At 46.1% G+C, this 17,124-nt stretch overlaps 1 protein-coding gene across 1 annotated transcript in view; it reads right to left on the bottom strand.

Moving 5' to 3' along the window:
• Nucleotides 1-17,124, bottom strand: part of LOC123517268 — a 230,171-nt gene that overhangs the window by 24,905 nt on the left and 188,142 nt on the right. The window lies entirely within an intron of this gene.

The following is a 17,124-nucleotide window of genomic DNA, read 5'->3' on the forward strand; positions in this document are numbered from 1 at the left end:
TTGTGCTAATTTTCCATGGAATGATTATTGTTTCTGTGTCAGAGACCCATCTCTGTCTGCTGAATGTATAATAGAGGTAATAGTGACTAGCATGGAGGCATACATTCCTCCTAAACCTTGGTTTTACACAGCCTGTTCTCATGCTATACATGATAGAGAGGTTGCCCACAAAAGATACATCTCCTGAATCTCATGCACTTTATATTTCAGCCCAGAATCATGCTAAGTCTGTTCTTCAACTTGCCAAACATTCTTTCATAAACAGAAAATGTCAAAATCTCCCAAGTTCTAACTCCCCTTGAGACTTCTGGCGTCTGGCCAAAAAAATTTCCAATAACTTTACTTCTTCATCTTACCCTGATGGCACCACTGTCATCTCATCTGTCTCTAAAGCTGAACTCTTCTCTCAAACCTTTGCTAACAACTCCACCTTGGATGATTCTGGACTTTTTCCTCCCTCTTCTCTTCCCTCCAACTATATCATGCCCACAATTAAAGTTCATTGTAATGATGTTTTCCATGCCCTCGCTGACCTAAGCCTTCAGAAGGCTTATGGACCTGATGGGGTCCCTCCTATTGTTCTCAAAATCTGTGCTTCCATGCTTGCACCTTGCTGGGCCAAACTCTTTCAACTATGACTATCGACTTCTACCTTTCCTTCTTGCTGGAAGTTTGCCTACATTCAGGCTGTTCCTAAAAAGGGCGACCATTCTAATACCTCAAACTACTGTCCTATAGCTTTAATCTCTTGCTTGTCTAAAGTTTTTTTATTTCATCTATCCTCAATAGGGAAATTCTTAAATATCTGTCACTTCAGAACCTTCTACCCATGGTACAATAACTTTTTGATAGATAGACGCACGAGAACATTATTGGAACCACCAGCTGACTCAGTGACATCATCCGGTCATGTAAACAACTCCATATCTTCGAGTGAGTGTACACGTGTGGCAAAATTTGATCTTGGATTGTATGTTTCATGTGCCTTAATATTAATTTCTTATTGTTAGTATGGGCAAAGCTAGACCTTGTGCAGTGTATGGATGCACGCCTGCCAAGTCTAGTAATTTAAAATATTATAAATTCCCCAAGAACAAGACCATCGCAAGACAGTGGCTCCAAAAATGCTATCGTGCTGACACAGTAAACGTAAATAATGCCGCGATTTGTGAGCAACATTTTAGTTCCGCCCGAATTAAGCGCAATTTGAAATATGAGTTATTAGGTCCCCCAGTTCCAAGGAGTTGAAGGGATCTAAAAACTGAGGTAGTCCCTGATCAAAATCTGTCATTTCGTGGACACGATAATGGAAGTGGCCTTTCCTGCAGAAAATACAGGTAAGGAAACTTAGATTTACTGGCTAAATCTGATCAGTTTCAACACTCCAAATTAGAAATTGTATAATCTGCTTATGCCTAATGAACGAAATTAGTTCTACTAGTAGCCTAGACCTAGTCCATAATTTACAGGCTATGCCAGCCTTACAGGCTAATGACTGTACCATGGTACAATAACTTTTTGATGTCTCGTTATTGTACCATGGGTTTACACTCAAGAATAAAGTACCTATATGAAATGTGAATAGTTTAGGGCTGATGCAAGCTAAAGGAATGGATTGCCACGTTTAAATAGCGGTATACACTCACAGTCCATTCATATTACATGCATTTCAATGGCTTACGGTCCCCACTGAAATGCATTTAGTATGTGACAGCACCGTAAACAGAGCGTGACCGTCCCTGTATAGTGTGGATTGCCTTTAGACTCATACGTGCATTAGCCTTTAGCCTCTTGTAGTTTTATATGTAGAGAGAACAGTGAGGTGCTGAGGAAGACGACGAAGGTACATGAAGGCGAAGAGGATCAGAGGAAATCAACGTGCATTATGCAATTATGCATAATGTATATGGCTTGAAAAATCCACTAACAATGTTTTTGAGCCACATCTACTAGGCTATCTGACATGTCCTTATCCGTACAATATCTTGTCTATCGCTATGAAATATCATCAACATTCAATCACTAATGTGTATCATATTTAATTTTCGACTGCATAACTAATGGATCATGAAAAGAAAAAAGTTTTATATTAATTATTCATGATTTATTGAGTAGCAGACTATCATGATCAGAGCTGGCTAGGCGAGTGGATGACGTCACAGAAACAGCGTTTCAGAAGACTTACCAGTAGGGCTGTGAGTTCAAGACTCTCGTGCGTCTACCTGTCTCGTTATTGTACCATGCTTCTACCTGATCGCCAGTATGGCTTCCATGAAGGTCGCTCTAGTGGTGATCTTCTGGTGTTCCTTACTGAGTCTTTTAGAGGTTTTGGAGAAACTTTTGCTGTTATGTTAGACACATCAAAAGCTTTTAATACAGTCTGGCACAAAGCTTTGATTTCAAAACTGCCCTCCTACGGTTTCTATCCTTCTCTCTGCAACTTTATCTCAAGTTTCCTTTCCGACCATTCTATTGCAGCCGTGGTAGACGGCCACTGTTCTTTTCCTAAATCTATTAACAGTGGTGTTCCTCAGGATTCTGTCCTATCACCCACTCTCTTTCTATTATTCATTAATGATATTCTTAACCAAACTTCTTGCCCTATCCACTGCTACGCTGATGATACCACCCTACATCTTTCCACATCCTTTCAGAGACGATCAAACCTTCAGGAAGTCAACAGATCACGCAGGGACATCGCAGAATGCGTGCCTTCTGATCTTTCTAAGATTTCTGATTGGGGCAGAGAAAACTTAGTAGTTTTCAATGCCTCAAAAACTCAATTCCTCCATCTATCAACTCGACACAACCTTCCAGACAACTATCCCCTTTTCTTCAATGACACTCAACTGTCTCCCTCTTCCACACTGAATATCCTTGGCCTGTCCTTTACTCATAATCTTAACTGGAAACTTCACATCTCATCTCTCACTAAAACAGGTTCTACGAAGTTAGGCGTTCTGCGGCATCTCTGCCAGTTTTCCTCGCCCCTCCAACTGCTAACTTTGTACAAGGGACTTACTCATCTTTGTATGGAGTACTCTTCAGATGTTTGGTGGGGTGTTCCACTCAAACAGTTTTACTAGATAAGGTGGAATCAAAAGCTTTCCATATCATCATTTCCCCTCCTCTGACTGACTGTCTTTAGCCATTTTCTCACTGCCAGAATGTTGCATCTCTTTCTATCTTTTATTACTATTTTCATGCTAACTGCTCTACTGATATTGCTAACTGCATGCCTCCCCTCCTCCTGCGATCTCGCGGCACAAGGGTTTCTTCTTCCTCTCATCCCTATTCAGTCTGACTCTCTAATGCAAGAGTTAACCAGTATTCTCAATTCTTCATACCTTTCTGGTAAACTCTGGAATTCCCTGCCTGCTTTTGTATTTCTATCTTCCAACGACTTGACCTCTTTTAAGAGGGAGGTTTGAAGATGTCTGTCCGTGTTGGATAACTATTACAACCTTTAAGAGAACTGGCAAACCCAGTGGGCCTTTTCTTTCCATTTTTTTATGGCCCAAGTCCAGTTGCCCCTTCTGCATTTAAAAAAAAAAAATGTTTACTGTAGAAGCAATTCCCAGGGGATGATATGCATTATAGCCCACAACTTTGAGATTAAGTGTTTTGAACTGGTAGAGTGCACAATAAACCCTGGTTAAGTAAGCTGAACCCAAATAAGCCAAATATTTGATAAAATGTAAATTTTAATGCTAAAATGAATTTCTCCACTTGTTTTTCATAAAAAAAAACTAGCAGTTCCACTGATTCACTTACTTTCGTCTGCCGAGATATAAAAAAATTCCACTTGACGCTACGCCTGCCAGCGTGGTGCCCGGCACTGCCAATAGAATCGGCTGTGCTGCTCCTCAGTTAATTTTCATGTGCATTGAAACAGACTGGAGAAGGAACGGAGGGCACTTGTTTTTGTATGAAAAACAGATAAGTGAAGAAATTAATTTTAGCATTAAAAATTACATTTCTATCACAGACACCTACTTTTCATAAAAAAAAAAAAACTAACAGACTCCAACATTTAAGGAGGTAGGAGTCAACAGGATGTGGCAAGCATAGAGGGAGAAATATCTGTCCATTGTGGAGACACTAACCCATGGTAGAGGTTGACATGGAGAAAAAAAAAGGTGCTGGAGAATGCAAACATGTGCATGGGAGTACTCATTGACCCACATGTCTCAAGAATTAGAGCCCTAGGTGACCAGTGGTGAGTGTCCTAGAAGTGGGCAGATACCCATGACTGGAGGAGTGAGCTGAGAAGAGCGCTCAGTCCCAGCTACTGACCCTCTACCCCCTGGCTGAAGGTGCCAGGAAAAAGCCCCCGAGAAGAGCAACCATGAGCAGACTTCCTAGGGTTGTGCATGGCCAGGTGAAGTAGTTAGTCAACCACGTGTCCAGCAGTGACCACTGGACAAAGGGCGAAGAAATCTACCTCGTTTCTTACTATTTCTCGGAGATAATGGTCAGCAAAGACCGAAAGTGTCCTCCAGCAGGCCACCCTCAAGATAGTGGGAACAGAGCAGTTCTTCCACATGAGCATAGAGGTAGCAATGCCACGGATGTCATGGGCATGGACCTTAAGCTCGCGGCAGAAAGAGTCCAGGAAAGAAGCGTGGGCTGACTTGATGGTATCCCAAAGGAAGAAAGAAATTGTTCCCTTAGATATTGGTCTGGAAGGACACTTTAACAGCAAGAGGTTTTGGGGTCTTGTAGCCGAAGCCGTCCTGTTCAGATAGTGACGAAAAGCCCGAACGGCACATAGTAGTCTCTCCACACCCTCAGAACCCCACAATGGTAGCAAGGCTCTTAATGCGGAATTCCTGTGGCGTACCGTGGGCGTCTGTATCTGCCTTAGCAATAAACTCAGGAAGATAAGAGACCCGCAGATCCTGTCCCTGCCAGCTTGTCTTGTGAGAGAATGCTTGGATCTCTCCTACCGTCTGTGCTGTAGCGAGAGCAAACAGAAAAAGAGTCTTCATAGTCAGGTCTCTGGTGGACGAGAGCTGCAGAGGTTCAAAGGGAGCCAAGAAGGTCTAAGATCCCTGGAAGGCCTCCATGGCTGGGAAGAGCATGCTCTGATAATAAGCCTCAGCACCTGGTCGTTGTTGAGGTCCAACCCTCTGATTGCCAGAATGCTGTTAAGCATGGCCTTGTAGCCCTTGATAGCAGAGGTGGAAAGATGACAAACCTGGCACAAATGTGGGTGTGGGGGTGAATCAAGAGGTCTTACTGAAGTGGAAGGCGTCAGGGTGGCTCTCGTGATGCCTCCAACAGATCTTGAAACCACTCTCTCTGGGGCCAGAATGGCACAATCAAGATGAGCCTGGTGTTGCTAAGAACCTTCCTGATGACAGGAAAAGAAGGGAAGGCATACAGGTCTTGCTTGTCCCAATTGTAAAGAAAAGCATCTGTGGCATTTGCTTTGGGGTCCCAAATTGGAGAGACAAAGTTTGGGATCCTGTAGTTGAGAGGTGTGATGAAGAGATCGACAATCGAATAGCTTCATACCTGCCACAATTGACAGCACATGTCCATGTGAAGTGTCCACTCTGTGAACAGAATCTGGTGTTGCCTGATGAGGCAGTCGGCAACCATAGTGTCGGAGCCCCTTACAAACTGAGCCAGAATTCCCACCGAATGAACTTCTGCCCAGTCTAGGATCTCCAGAGCCTCGTTGTTGAGGAGGCTGGAGTGGGTACCCCCCTCTTTGATCAGGTATGCGAGCGATGTGGTGTTGTCGGAGAAAACAACAACAGAATTCCACAGCACGTTCATAAAGTGTTGGAGCCCCAGGCGAATTGCCCTGAGTTCCAGGATGTTAATATGGAGAGACTTCTCTTGGCTGTCCCAGAGGCCACTCACAGAGTCCTGAATGAGAGAAGCCTCTCCACCATTCGTTCGAGGTATTTGTAAAGAGAAAGATATCTGGGATAGCCAGTTGAACGGATTGACCCTGTGCCAAGTCCTGGTCCTCCAGCCACCACTCCAGGTCCCGATGACTGCTTAGGTCCCAGCAGACGGAATGGTCCTCTGCCATCGACTGTCTGTCCCACTGCTGGTTCAGCTGAATCTGAACAAGGTGCATTCTCTTCCTTGATCCTGGCACTAGATGAATGAAGGAGGACATGTGCCCAAGAAGTTGCATCCAGTCCTTTGCCGGTGGGGACCGACAACTGAGGAAGGAGCGAACTGTATTCTGTAGGCTGTGTATCCTCTCATGCATCAGGAAAACCCTAAAAGAAGGGGAGTGAATCAGCATCCCGAGGAAGATCTCCTGTTCTGGAGTCAAGGAGGACTTTTCCCAATTTATGCGACTCCCCAGATCCGAACAGAAGTCAATGAGACAAGCCATGGCTCTTCAAGCCTCATCTGCCGATGAAACCAGGCCTAACCAATTGTCCAGATACTGGAGGATGAGGAAGCCTTTCTGATGAAACTCGCTGAGACAGGAGCCATGAGTCGAGTAAAGACCTGTGTGGCAGTAGAGAGGCTGAAGCAAAGGACTCAAAATTGTATGTGGCTGCCCTCCGCCCTCCTAGGTAAAGCGCAGGAAACGCCAGCTGTCTGGGTGAACGGGCACCTGGAGATAGGCATCCTTCCGATCAAGAGACACCATCCAGTCGTCTTGTTATATTGCGGACAAGACAGTCCTGACCATCTCCATCTTGAACCTGGTGGTGATGACGTACTTATTTAGGATGGAGAGGTTGATGATGGGTCGGAAACCTCCCAAGGCCTTCAGAATGACAAACATGTGGAGGTGCTTCCTCTACAGCACCCTTGGCCTTTAGTTGTTGGATCTTCAACCGAAGTGCCTGTCCTTTCAGTAATCCTGGGGCATAACCTCTGGGTTCCTTGAAGTGGGTTGTGAGTGGCGGGGGGGCAGAGAAGGGAATCCTGTAGCCTTCCCTTAGAATGTCAAGAATCCATGTCTCTGCCCCTATCTTGAGCCACTCCTCCCACCTGTGGGCTAGACAGCCTGCAACTGCCCCCTGGTGAGGGAAGTTGTCACTTCTGAAAGGGCTTGTCCTTCTGTCCCCCTCCTTACCCACTGCGATGAGAAGAGTGAGGGCTGCAAACCCTATCCCACAGGAGTCCCTGGCACGAGCAGTGAAGGGTGGTCTTCGAGCAGGAGCGGCAGAGGACCTTACAGCCGTGGTGGTAGAAGGCCGGGCCCATGCTCCACCAAAGATGTGCCCGGGGCAGGATACGGCCGGGCAAGAGCTCTGAGTGCGGCCTCATGGAGGGTCCTATCAACATTGCTCTTGGAGGACTGGAGCGCCTCCTGAAGTTGGTCCTCATCGAAAAGGTGAGAGGTGTTACGGCCCGCCCGTAACATAAATTACTACCATCACCTCCTCCGCTTGTTACCTCGTTCGCCACCTCTCCGCCTCCCCTTCTACGTCACCATCTCGTGAACCTTCCACGCCACCGTTTCATGAACCCTCCATGTCACCGTTTCATGAAGCCCCGCTACTGTCCCGAAGTTGGATTCACGCGGCCCCTTTCGACTCAACCGGAAGTGTTGAGCCAGCTCTTAGCTTTCTGGAATGCAAGTTGAGGTCCAGCCTTCAACCAGTGAACACAACGCCTCTTGGGTCTACCGTGGGATCAACCATCACCCAGCACTTCACCACTGCGACACCGCATAAATATCACTTCCCCTCGTCCGTGTTTTCCACATTGCCTCCATATAGGATTAGGATTATTGTTAGGTATTAAGTTGGGTTCTTTATTGTTGTATTTATTACTGTGTTATATGTATATGTGTATGTCATTTTCCTGTGTTTCATGTTATATATCTGTGTTTCATGTTTCTTGTTATATATGTGTCAATTTCATTATGGGTTATTAAAATAGCTTTTTAAAGTGACCCCTTTGCATTTCCTCACCAGTTGAACCTGCAGTGTTTTTTTTATTGTTATTGTTCACCGGCTCCCGATGCCAATCTTACCAGTTTAACCGGTGAACGTAACAATTGGCGACCGTGACAGGACCATTATAACCCATGTTCAGTGTTCCATTTTTCCAGTGACTTTTTTTCTGTGATTACATTATTTTTTGTGTTTCTGTGGTGTTGTGACTTTGATGTGTTTTTTTTTTCTGTGACTTACTCTGCGTGTGGTTTAAATTTACCTTTGTGCGATCAAGTAGCTCCTTTTGGGTTAAACGTGCTTCGTGACTTTCATTGGTATCGCATAGCAGTGGTAGAGCAGGAAACCAGGTAGAAAGGCGTGTTCACCGATAGCACTTATCTCTATTTTTTGCACATAGGCAGGTGTGTAATAAGTGTTATCCAAGTGTTGGGATCATCATATGTTCATGCGAACCCTCAATCCCCTCACTTCGCGGATCATTTTTCTCGCTAGTTAGAATCGGCCATTTTAACTAGTCTCTCAGACTAATCCGCCTCCTTATCAATAACAAGTCTCAGTACAATTCGCTCCTCACTCTCAAGTCTCGTAACTAGAGTAATCCGGATCCCTCTTAATGCCGTAACTCTCTAGTTTACCCCTCATTAGTGATTGTACTCATAAGTGTTTACTTAAGTATAATCTAGGTAATTTCAAGGTTGCCTTTATTATCACTCTGCCAAGTTCCTCACTTAAGTAATTCGCTTATCATTTTTTTTTTGTGGTTTAACATCTATTTAATATGGCTTCCGCTCAGTTTAACGTTGAAGATTTTTGTGCCGACCCTTCTCTGGAACAACTTAAAGGTGCTAATATCAAGAAGGACCAATGGAAGACCATCGCTAAACATTTTGATGTTCCCATCACGTCTCAGATGACTAAAGAGGTCATTAAGAATGTAGTTGTTGAACATCTAGTGCAAGAAGGTCAGTTGCTAGGAAATGCCATAGAAGAGTTAACTCCCATGTCAGCCTCTACGAGGACTATAATACACAGTCCCCAGGAAGAACAGGATAAGAGTAGGATAAGTCAATGGGAAATTGAGAAGCTTAAACTAGAATACCGGATGCATGAAAACAAATGCAACTACAGGCAGAAAAAGAAGCGAAAGAAATGCAATTACAGGCAGAAAAGAAGCAAAAGAAATGCAACTACAGGCAGAAAAGAAGATAAAGAGAGAGAGAATTTCAGTTACAACTTAGAAGGCAGGAGAAAGAGTTAGAAATTCAGGAGTTAGCCCTACGAAATGACGCTAAGTTTAGAGGGAAGAAATAGATATAAAGAAACAGTTAGCAAGCTTTAATCCTGCTATAGCTGCTCCGCTAGTTCCCCCTTTTGATGAATCTGATGTTGACGGGTCATTTCGCGCTTTTGAGAGCATTGCTAATAGGAATAAATGGCCCAAGGATCAGTGGGTGTCTCTCCTTGTCCCTAAGCTAGTAGGAAAAGCTTATAGGGTATACAACGGCCTTAGTGATGAGGTAGAATATGAAGAGATCAAAGGTAACATTCTAGACGCCTACTCTATCACTTCTGATGGATACAGACAACAGTTTCGAAAGTATGTGAAACCAGAGTCTCACACCTATGTTGAATTCGCTAGTGAGAAACTAAGACAATTTAAGAAATGGTTAGCCGCCCTTAACATTACCACCTTTTCGGAGTTGCTCAATCTAATGGTCCTGGAAGAATGGAAGAACAAGTTACCCTTTAATATTCTGAGGCATGTGGAAGAACGGGAGAGAGTGATCTTATGTCTGCCGCTAAAGTGGCTGATGCGTTTGCTTTGTTGATGGGATCCCTGGGTAGTAGAGGTCGTGGTTCACTATCTAATGTTAGGTCCTCCTTTGGGGAAGGTTTTGGGGCGCGGGTGGTAAGCCGACCGGATTCTCGCCAAATGCATATAATTCCCCCTGGTGTACATACTGTAAGAAGCCAGGTCACACGATCCAAAAATGTAGACACCCAAATTGCAAGGGTTCTCAACGTCAACTTTCTTTTGTGGCCCCTAAACCTAACACATTTGAGAACAAGAAACCAGTGGCCCTAGCTAACCCTGTCAACTCTCCTCTAGAACTTTATGACTCGTACATGTATCAAGGTAAAGTGTCCCTGACTGATGGTAAAGACAAGGCAATAAATATCAAGGTTCTGCGTGATACAGGTGCTGCCCAATCCATCTTAAGGGAAGATGTCATCCCTAACATCAAACAGGCTTTCACTGGGAGAAGGTGATCCTTACAGGTCTCGAATCACAGCTCTCCTATCCCTTGGCTAATATTAGCTTACAGTGCCCGTTCATTTCAGGAGAGGTTGAGGTAGCCATTAAACCTGGTGAACTGCCAGTACCGGGGTACATCTTGTACTGGGTAATGATCTTGCGGGTAACTTGGCTGTTCCAAACTTAATTGTTCTTGATTCTCCCTTAACAGAAAGTCCCACTAAGACCCTGGACGAAACATCCCTCACTTCTTCCCAGTGTGTGCAGTCACCAGGTCTCAGTCCAAGTCCCCTGCCCTTTCATCACCTCCTCCACCAATGATTGCCTCTACTGACAACTTGTATAATAACATCATTTCAAAGGAGAATTTGATTAATGCTCAGGAACAGGATCTCACTTTGGCTAAGATCAGACATGTTGCCAGTGAGACAAAGGATATGTCTAAATTGCCTTGTTTTTATTATCAGGAAGGAGTCCTGATGCGTGCCTACAGACCTCCTGAACTGAAACAACTAGACACCTGGTCAGAAACACATCAAGTTGTCATCCCTTGTCTGTAAGACCAGCCATTATAGAACTAGCTCATGATGGATTGTCAGGTCATCTAGGCATCCAAAAACCTACAAGAAGGCTCTTCAACATTTTTTGGGGCCAGGAATGAAAAAGGATGTGTCACACTATGTAAAAACATGTCACATATGTCAAATTGTGGGTAAGCCTAACGAACGCCTTGTGCCAGCTCCTCTGACGCCTATTCCAGTTCAGACGGAGCCCTTCGAAAAGATCATTCTAGACTGCGTAGGGCCCTTACCCAAAACCAAACGAGGGAATCAGTATTTGTTAACCCTCATGGATCCCACTACCAGGTACCCTGAAGCATTCCTCTTAAGAACATCACATCAAAGACCATTGTAAAACATCTAATACATTTTTCACCTCGGTAGGAATTCCAAAACAAATTCAGTCTGACAAGGGTAGCAATTTCACTAGCCATTTTTTCCAACAGATAGTGAATGAGCTAAACATCGACCATGTTACCTCCTCGGCTTACCACCCCAATCCCAAGGCTGTCTGGAGCGGTTTCACCAAACATTAAAATCCATGATGAAGAAGTATTGCTTGGAGCATCAAGGAGACTGGGATGAAAGTATTTCTTTCCTTCTCTTCGCTTTAAGAGAATCTCCTCAAGATTCTTTAGGTTACTCCCTTTTGAATTACTCTATGGTAGACAGATCAGGGGGCCTCTCAAAATATTAAAGGATCAATGGTTTACTCAAAATACTCCTTCAAGCCCCAGTGTGTCTGACTACATCAGTAACCTTAAGAATAAAATCAGTGAAGTCAGATCTTTTGCTAAATCAAACTTCCTCAAATCTCAAACTAAAATGCAACAGAATTCTCTTCCCAAATCTGTCATGAGAAGTTTCAAACCAGGAGACAAGGTTTTACTTTTCTCCCCACTCCAGGCAATGCTCTTCACAGTAAGTTCATGGGACCTTATGTTGTGGCTCAAAAACTAAGTCCATTAAATTATGTGGTCCACACTCCTGACCGTCGTAAGGATTCCCAACTAGTTCATATTAATCTAATGAAACCTTACCACTCCAGAGAACCAGAGGACGACTTGTCTCGCACTGTACCTGTATGTCTGGTAGGGAAGGAGTCTGGTCCTGTGCCCCCCGAGGAAGAGTCCGACATCGAATTCCTCTTCTCGTCACCTAAAGGACGCCCCTCAAACAGCCAAATCATGTCCAACCTTGATGAGGTGTTTCTTTCCTTAACACCTTCACAACAGTCTGATCTTAAAAAGTTATTGCTAGACTTTTCTGAAATCACAGGTGACCTTCCAGGAGTTTGTAATACTATCCAACATGACATAACATTAATATCTAATGACATCAAGCCTATAAGACAACCAGCCTATCGCATTTCACCCATTAAAAGAGACTTGATGAAAAAGAGGTAGACTATCTGCTCTGTCATCACCTTGCAGAACCTAGTATATCTCCTGGGCTTCTCCTGCCTGTTAACATCTAAGCCAGATGGTAGTAGTCGATTTTGCACCGACTACAGGAAATTAAATAAAGTGACGGTGCCAGACTCCTACCCATTGCCCTTGATAGAGGACCTTATAGATAGTATAGGAGTAGCCAAATTTGTAACCACTATAGACTTACTTAAAGGTTACTACCAGATTCCCCTCTCGGACGAGGCCCAAATAATATCCGCCTTCATCACCCCCTTCGGACTATACCAATACACAGTGATGCCCTTTGGCTTGTCTAATGCTCCCGCCACCTTCCAGAGGGCTATAAATTACATCACTCAGGACTTGGAGGGAACATCTGCATATCTGGACGACCTGGTGGTGACTGCGGACGACTGGGCGACACATCTGACCCGTCTTCGGAGGCTGATGGGTCGGTTGCAGGAAGCCGGGCTTACAATCAACCTGGCCAAGTCCACCTTCGGGAAGTCTACGGTGGTCTACCTGGGACATGTGGTGGGGAACGGCAAGGTTCGCCCCAAGAGAGCTAACGTGGAGGCCATCCTTGGCTTCCTGTCCCTACCACCAGGAAAGCTCTCATGAGGTTCTTGGGGATGGCTGGTTTCTACAGAAGATTCTGTAGGAACTTCTCCACCCTGGCCGCCCCCCTGACGGACCTTATCAGCACTTCCGTCCCCTTCCACTGGACCCCGACCTGTGACCAAGCCTTCCAACACCTCAAGGCGTTTCTCTCCTCGGAACCAGTGGTCTGGACGCCGGATCACTCCGCCCCTTCCATCTACAAGTGGACGCGAGTGGAGTTGGAGTGGGTGCTGTCCTACTACAAACGGACCCTACAAGCGGCATCCTCCATCCCATCGCCTATCACTCCGCCAAGCTGAAAAACATCAACTCAACTACTCCACCATCGAGAAGGAGGCTCTGGCACTCGTCCTGGCGCTCCAACGTTTTGAGTGCTATCTTCATCCTGGTCCTCAAACTACGAAGGTCTTCACCGATCACAATCCTCTGGCCTTCCTTCACGCCATGAAGAACCGAAACCAACGCATTCTTAGGTGGGCCTTGTTAACTCAACCCTTCAACTTGGAAGTCCACCATATCAAGGGGGTGGACAACATCATCGCCGACGCCTTATCAAGATCTCCCGTCTCACCTCCTTCATGAGCCCATTACGGAGGTCTTAGGGGGGAGGAAATGTTACGGCCCGCCCGTAACATACATTACTGCCTTATTTACCATTCCCAAAACCCAAGAGCTCTGTCTGGCTATATTAAGGAATATTTGCCCGTAGTATGGAAGGCAAACAAAAAGGGGTGGATGACGACTGTTATCATGCAAAGTTACGTGACAGGATACCTCTCCAAATTCCTAAAAGAATATGCTGCCCAAAACAACATTGCTAACAGATTTCTCTTGCTGTGTGACAACGCCCCAGCCACCCAGAGAGCATGAATGACTGGGCAGATAATATTGAGGTCATGTTTATGCCCCAAACACAACTGCCCTCATCCAGCCGATGGACCAAGGAGTCATCGCTACTTTCAAGGCCTATTACCAGCGGCGCACCATGAAACAGCTGTTGGCCTGCATTGACACCCTGACAAGCCGACCATGAAACAATTTTGGAAGGATTATAACATTAAAAAGGGGATCGACAACATCGACGAGTCATGGAAGGAGGTGTCCAAGTCGGCAATGAATGGATGTTGGCGTAATTTGTGGCCTGAGTGCGTGGAACGTAAACAGGAAGTCCCTGTCGATGTTACAGCAGTAAGGAAAGACATCGTTCATATCTCCCATAAGGCAGGCTTCAATGAGGTGGACGAGAATGACGTACAAGAACTGCTGGACAGTCATTCTGAGCCTCTCTCCAACGACGACCTCATGGAGTTGGAGAAACAAAATACTTTGGAGGAAATGGAGGAGGACAAGGAGCCTGAAAGAACCCTCTCCGTCAAGATTTTCGAGGAGATTTTTAATCATATTAACCAGGCCATACATCTTCTCCAGGAGAATGACCCCAACCCAAACCGAAGTAATGGCGTGACTAATGCTATAGAAAATGACATGAAAGTGTATAAAGAACTATTTGAGGCAAAGAAAAGGATGGCAAAACAGACAGTCATCTCATCTTTCTTCAAACCACTCACCGCCCAAGCAACCCCATCCACATCCCAAGCAACCCCATCTACCGATCAAGCAACTCCATCCACCTCCCAAGCTACCCCATCCACCTCAAAAGCAATCCCATCTACTTCCATAGGAGTCATCTCGTCGTACTTCAAAGTTCGTCCTGCTACCTCGAAAAAAACTCCACCCACTTCCAAAACAACTCCATCCACCTCCAAAACAACTCCACCCACATCCAATCTATCCTTCACATCCACCGTAACCTTGAGTGACGATGAGGAGAGCCTGGATGACCCACCCCCACTGGAAAACGTATTCTCTCAAGAATTTGAAGGGTTTGAAGCAGCTGACCGAGTTTGGGTCGGTGTGGGCATGATGAGATTTAATCCTCCAAGGCCCTGTGTCCCTCGGGGCACAAAACAACACACTACGCATATCACATCCACTCCTCAAGGTAAGTACTACCAATTCTAAAGGTGTAAATAACAACTAACAACATAGAAAGTGTCGTTTATTTACGCATCGCGAAATACATGTATGTAGTTGATAATTTCAAATCCCTCAGTTAGCGATCGTTTCGGTTAGCGATCTGTTTTTGGGAAACGTAACCCTATCGTTAACCAAGGGATACCTGTACTACCATCACCTCCTCCGCTTGTTACCTCGTTCGCCACCTCTCTGCCTCCCCTTCCACGTCACCATCTCGTGAACCTTCCACGCCACCGTTTCATGAACCCTCCACGTCACCGTTTCATGAAGCCCCGCTACTGTCCCGAAGTTGGATTCACGCGGCCCCTTTCGACTCAACCGGAAGTGTTGAGCCAGCTCTTACCTTTCTGGAATGCAAGTTGAGGTCCAGCCCTCAACCAGTGAACACAACGCCTCTTGGGCTTACCGTGGGATCAACCATCACCCAGCACTTCACCACTGCGACACCGCATAAGTATCACTTCCCCTCGTCCGTGTTTTCCACATTGCCTCCATATAGGATTAGGATTATTGTTAGGTATTAAGTTGGCATTTATTGTTGTATTTATTACTGTGTTATATGTATATGTGTATGTCATTTTCCTGTGTTTCATGTTATATATCTGTGTTTCATGTTTCTTGTTATATATGTGTCAATTTCATTATGGGTTATTAAAATAGCTTTTTAAAGTGACCCCCTTTTGCATTTCCTCACCAGTTGAACCTGCAGTGTTTTTTTTTCATTGTTATTGTTCACCGGCTCCCCGATGCCAATCTTACCAGTTTAACCGGTGAACGTAACAAAGGTAAAAATGGAAAACCTCCGAAGGATGCCTTTTTCGACCTGTGAGAAGGAGGGTCTGAGGCGGCCGAGGTAAGCCACCCTCCTCCAGGCCTGCAAGTTGGCGATGACTTAAGTCGAGTCCCTACAAGCGTCATTAAGCACCATACGTACAGCTTTAAAGAACTGCTCCTCTAGGTCTAAGAGGTGTGCAGGAATGTTGTGAGCTGCCAGACGATGAATGGCCCCTGAACACCAAAAGGAGTAAAAAGGAGTAGTTTAGGGCGTCTCTAGACCTGGCAACCACCCCCATCTTAGCCACCTCTCGGTGTTCACGGAGGACGCGAGACTCTCTGGCACTAGGGTGTAAGGCGGAATAGAGGCTAGGGTTAACCAAGGCAACCTTCTCGTAAACCTCCTGACCTGCCACACTGTAAATCTTAGCAACCTGCTCGAAGGATAGCCAACTGAGGTTGGTTTCTTCTCATTTGCCTTCAAATAAGCACTGTCGGTTTGCTCCATGAAAAACCTGACGGGATGTGCCCTTCCAAGGAGGATGGGTCCCTTTTTTGTAGATGTGGTGCTGGTACCCGGGGCGACTGGGGATTCCAGGTCAAATCCTGTCATGCTTCTCTGAATTGCGTTGTGCCCCGCAAGGCCCTGGGGACGTCGAGGCACCTGAATCCTGCCATCCAGAACAAGGGCGAGGAGAGCCAAGCAGGATATGCTGATCATACGCATTGGTGAGAAAAGGTCCCCTCCGGGACGACGGCTGTCTGAGTGTGTCGGGTCGGTCAGGGAACAAGTCACTTCAGCCGAAACAGAGGCAAGATGGCTGCTGTGAAGGCTTGTACGAGCAGGACAGTGGGTTTATTGGGCCAAAAGAGGGGTGTCAGACGCTGGCCCCCTGTTGGCTGAAAGGACAGAGGAGGCAGCCCGTGGATAAGGTGTGAGCATGCCATCCTGTGGGCGGGGAGACAAGGCAAGAGGGCAAGTGTCTCTCCTGGCCGGGCCTTCACCCAAGGCCTTAAAGTGGGGGGTGCCAGGCTTACTTCACCAGCCCACCACCCCCCAGTCCTCCCCCACCGACTGGTCCCGAGAAGGCAGGTAGCCGGACACCACTGATGTTGGGTGGGGCTTCTCGATCCTCCTAGCCTCATCCTTAGGTGGACGTGAACGCTTAAGAGGCACCTCTAGTCCTCGGATAGACCCCCTGGCCCTCTGACTTGGTGTGACTGCACACTCCTTTTTGCATCAGGACTCTGGGGGAGCGGGACACTGAACTGCATCAGGTTTGGGTCCGAAGACGAGGGGACAACTGGAAGAGAAGGGTCAGTAGCAGGGGAAGGTACAGAACCACGCAAATCTCCTATCTAAGAAGCAACAAGTGTTTTGACGGAGAGCCTGAAGAACCCAGGCGTGGATGCAGCCACGTCCGTCAGCAAACCACTCTCCCAAGCAGCAGCAGGCTGCTCTGGACGAGCATGATGCCCATTAAGATTCTCCGCCATGAAAACACGAAGAAATCGGCAGAGACGGTGACGCCTATGTGGACGTCATGAAGCCCCAGTAGCAAATACGGTGGCGCCTC

Source organism: Portunus trituberculatus, chromosome 6 (assembly GCF_017591435.1).
Source record: "Portunus trituberculatus isolate SZX2019 chromosome 6, ASM1759143v1, whole genome shotgun sequence".
Lineage (NCBI taxonomy): Eukaryota > Metazoa > Arthropoda > Malacostraca > Decapoda > Portunidae > Portunus > Portunus trituberculatus.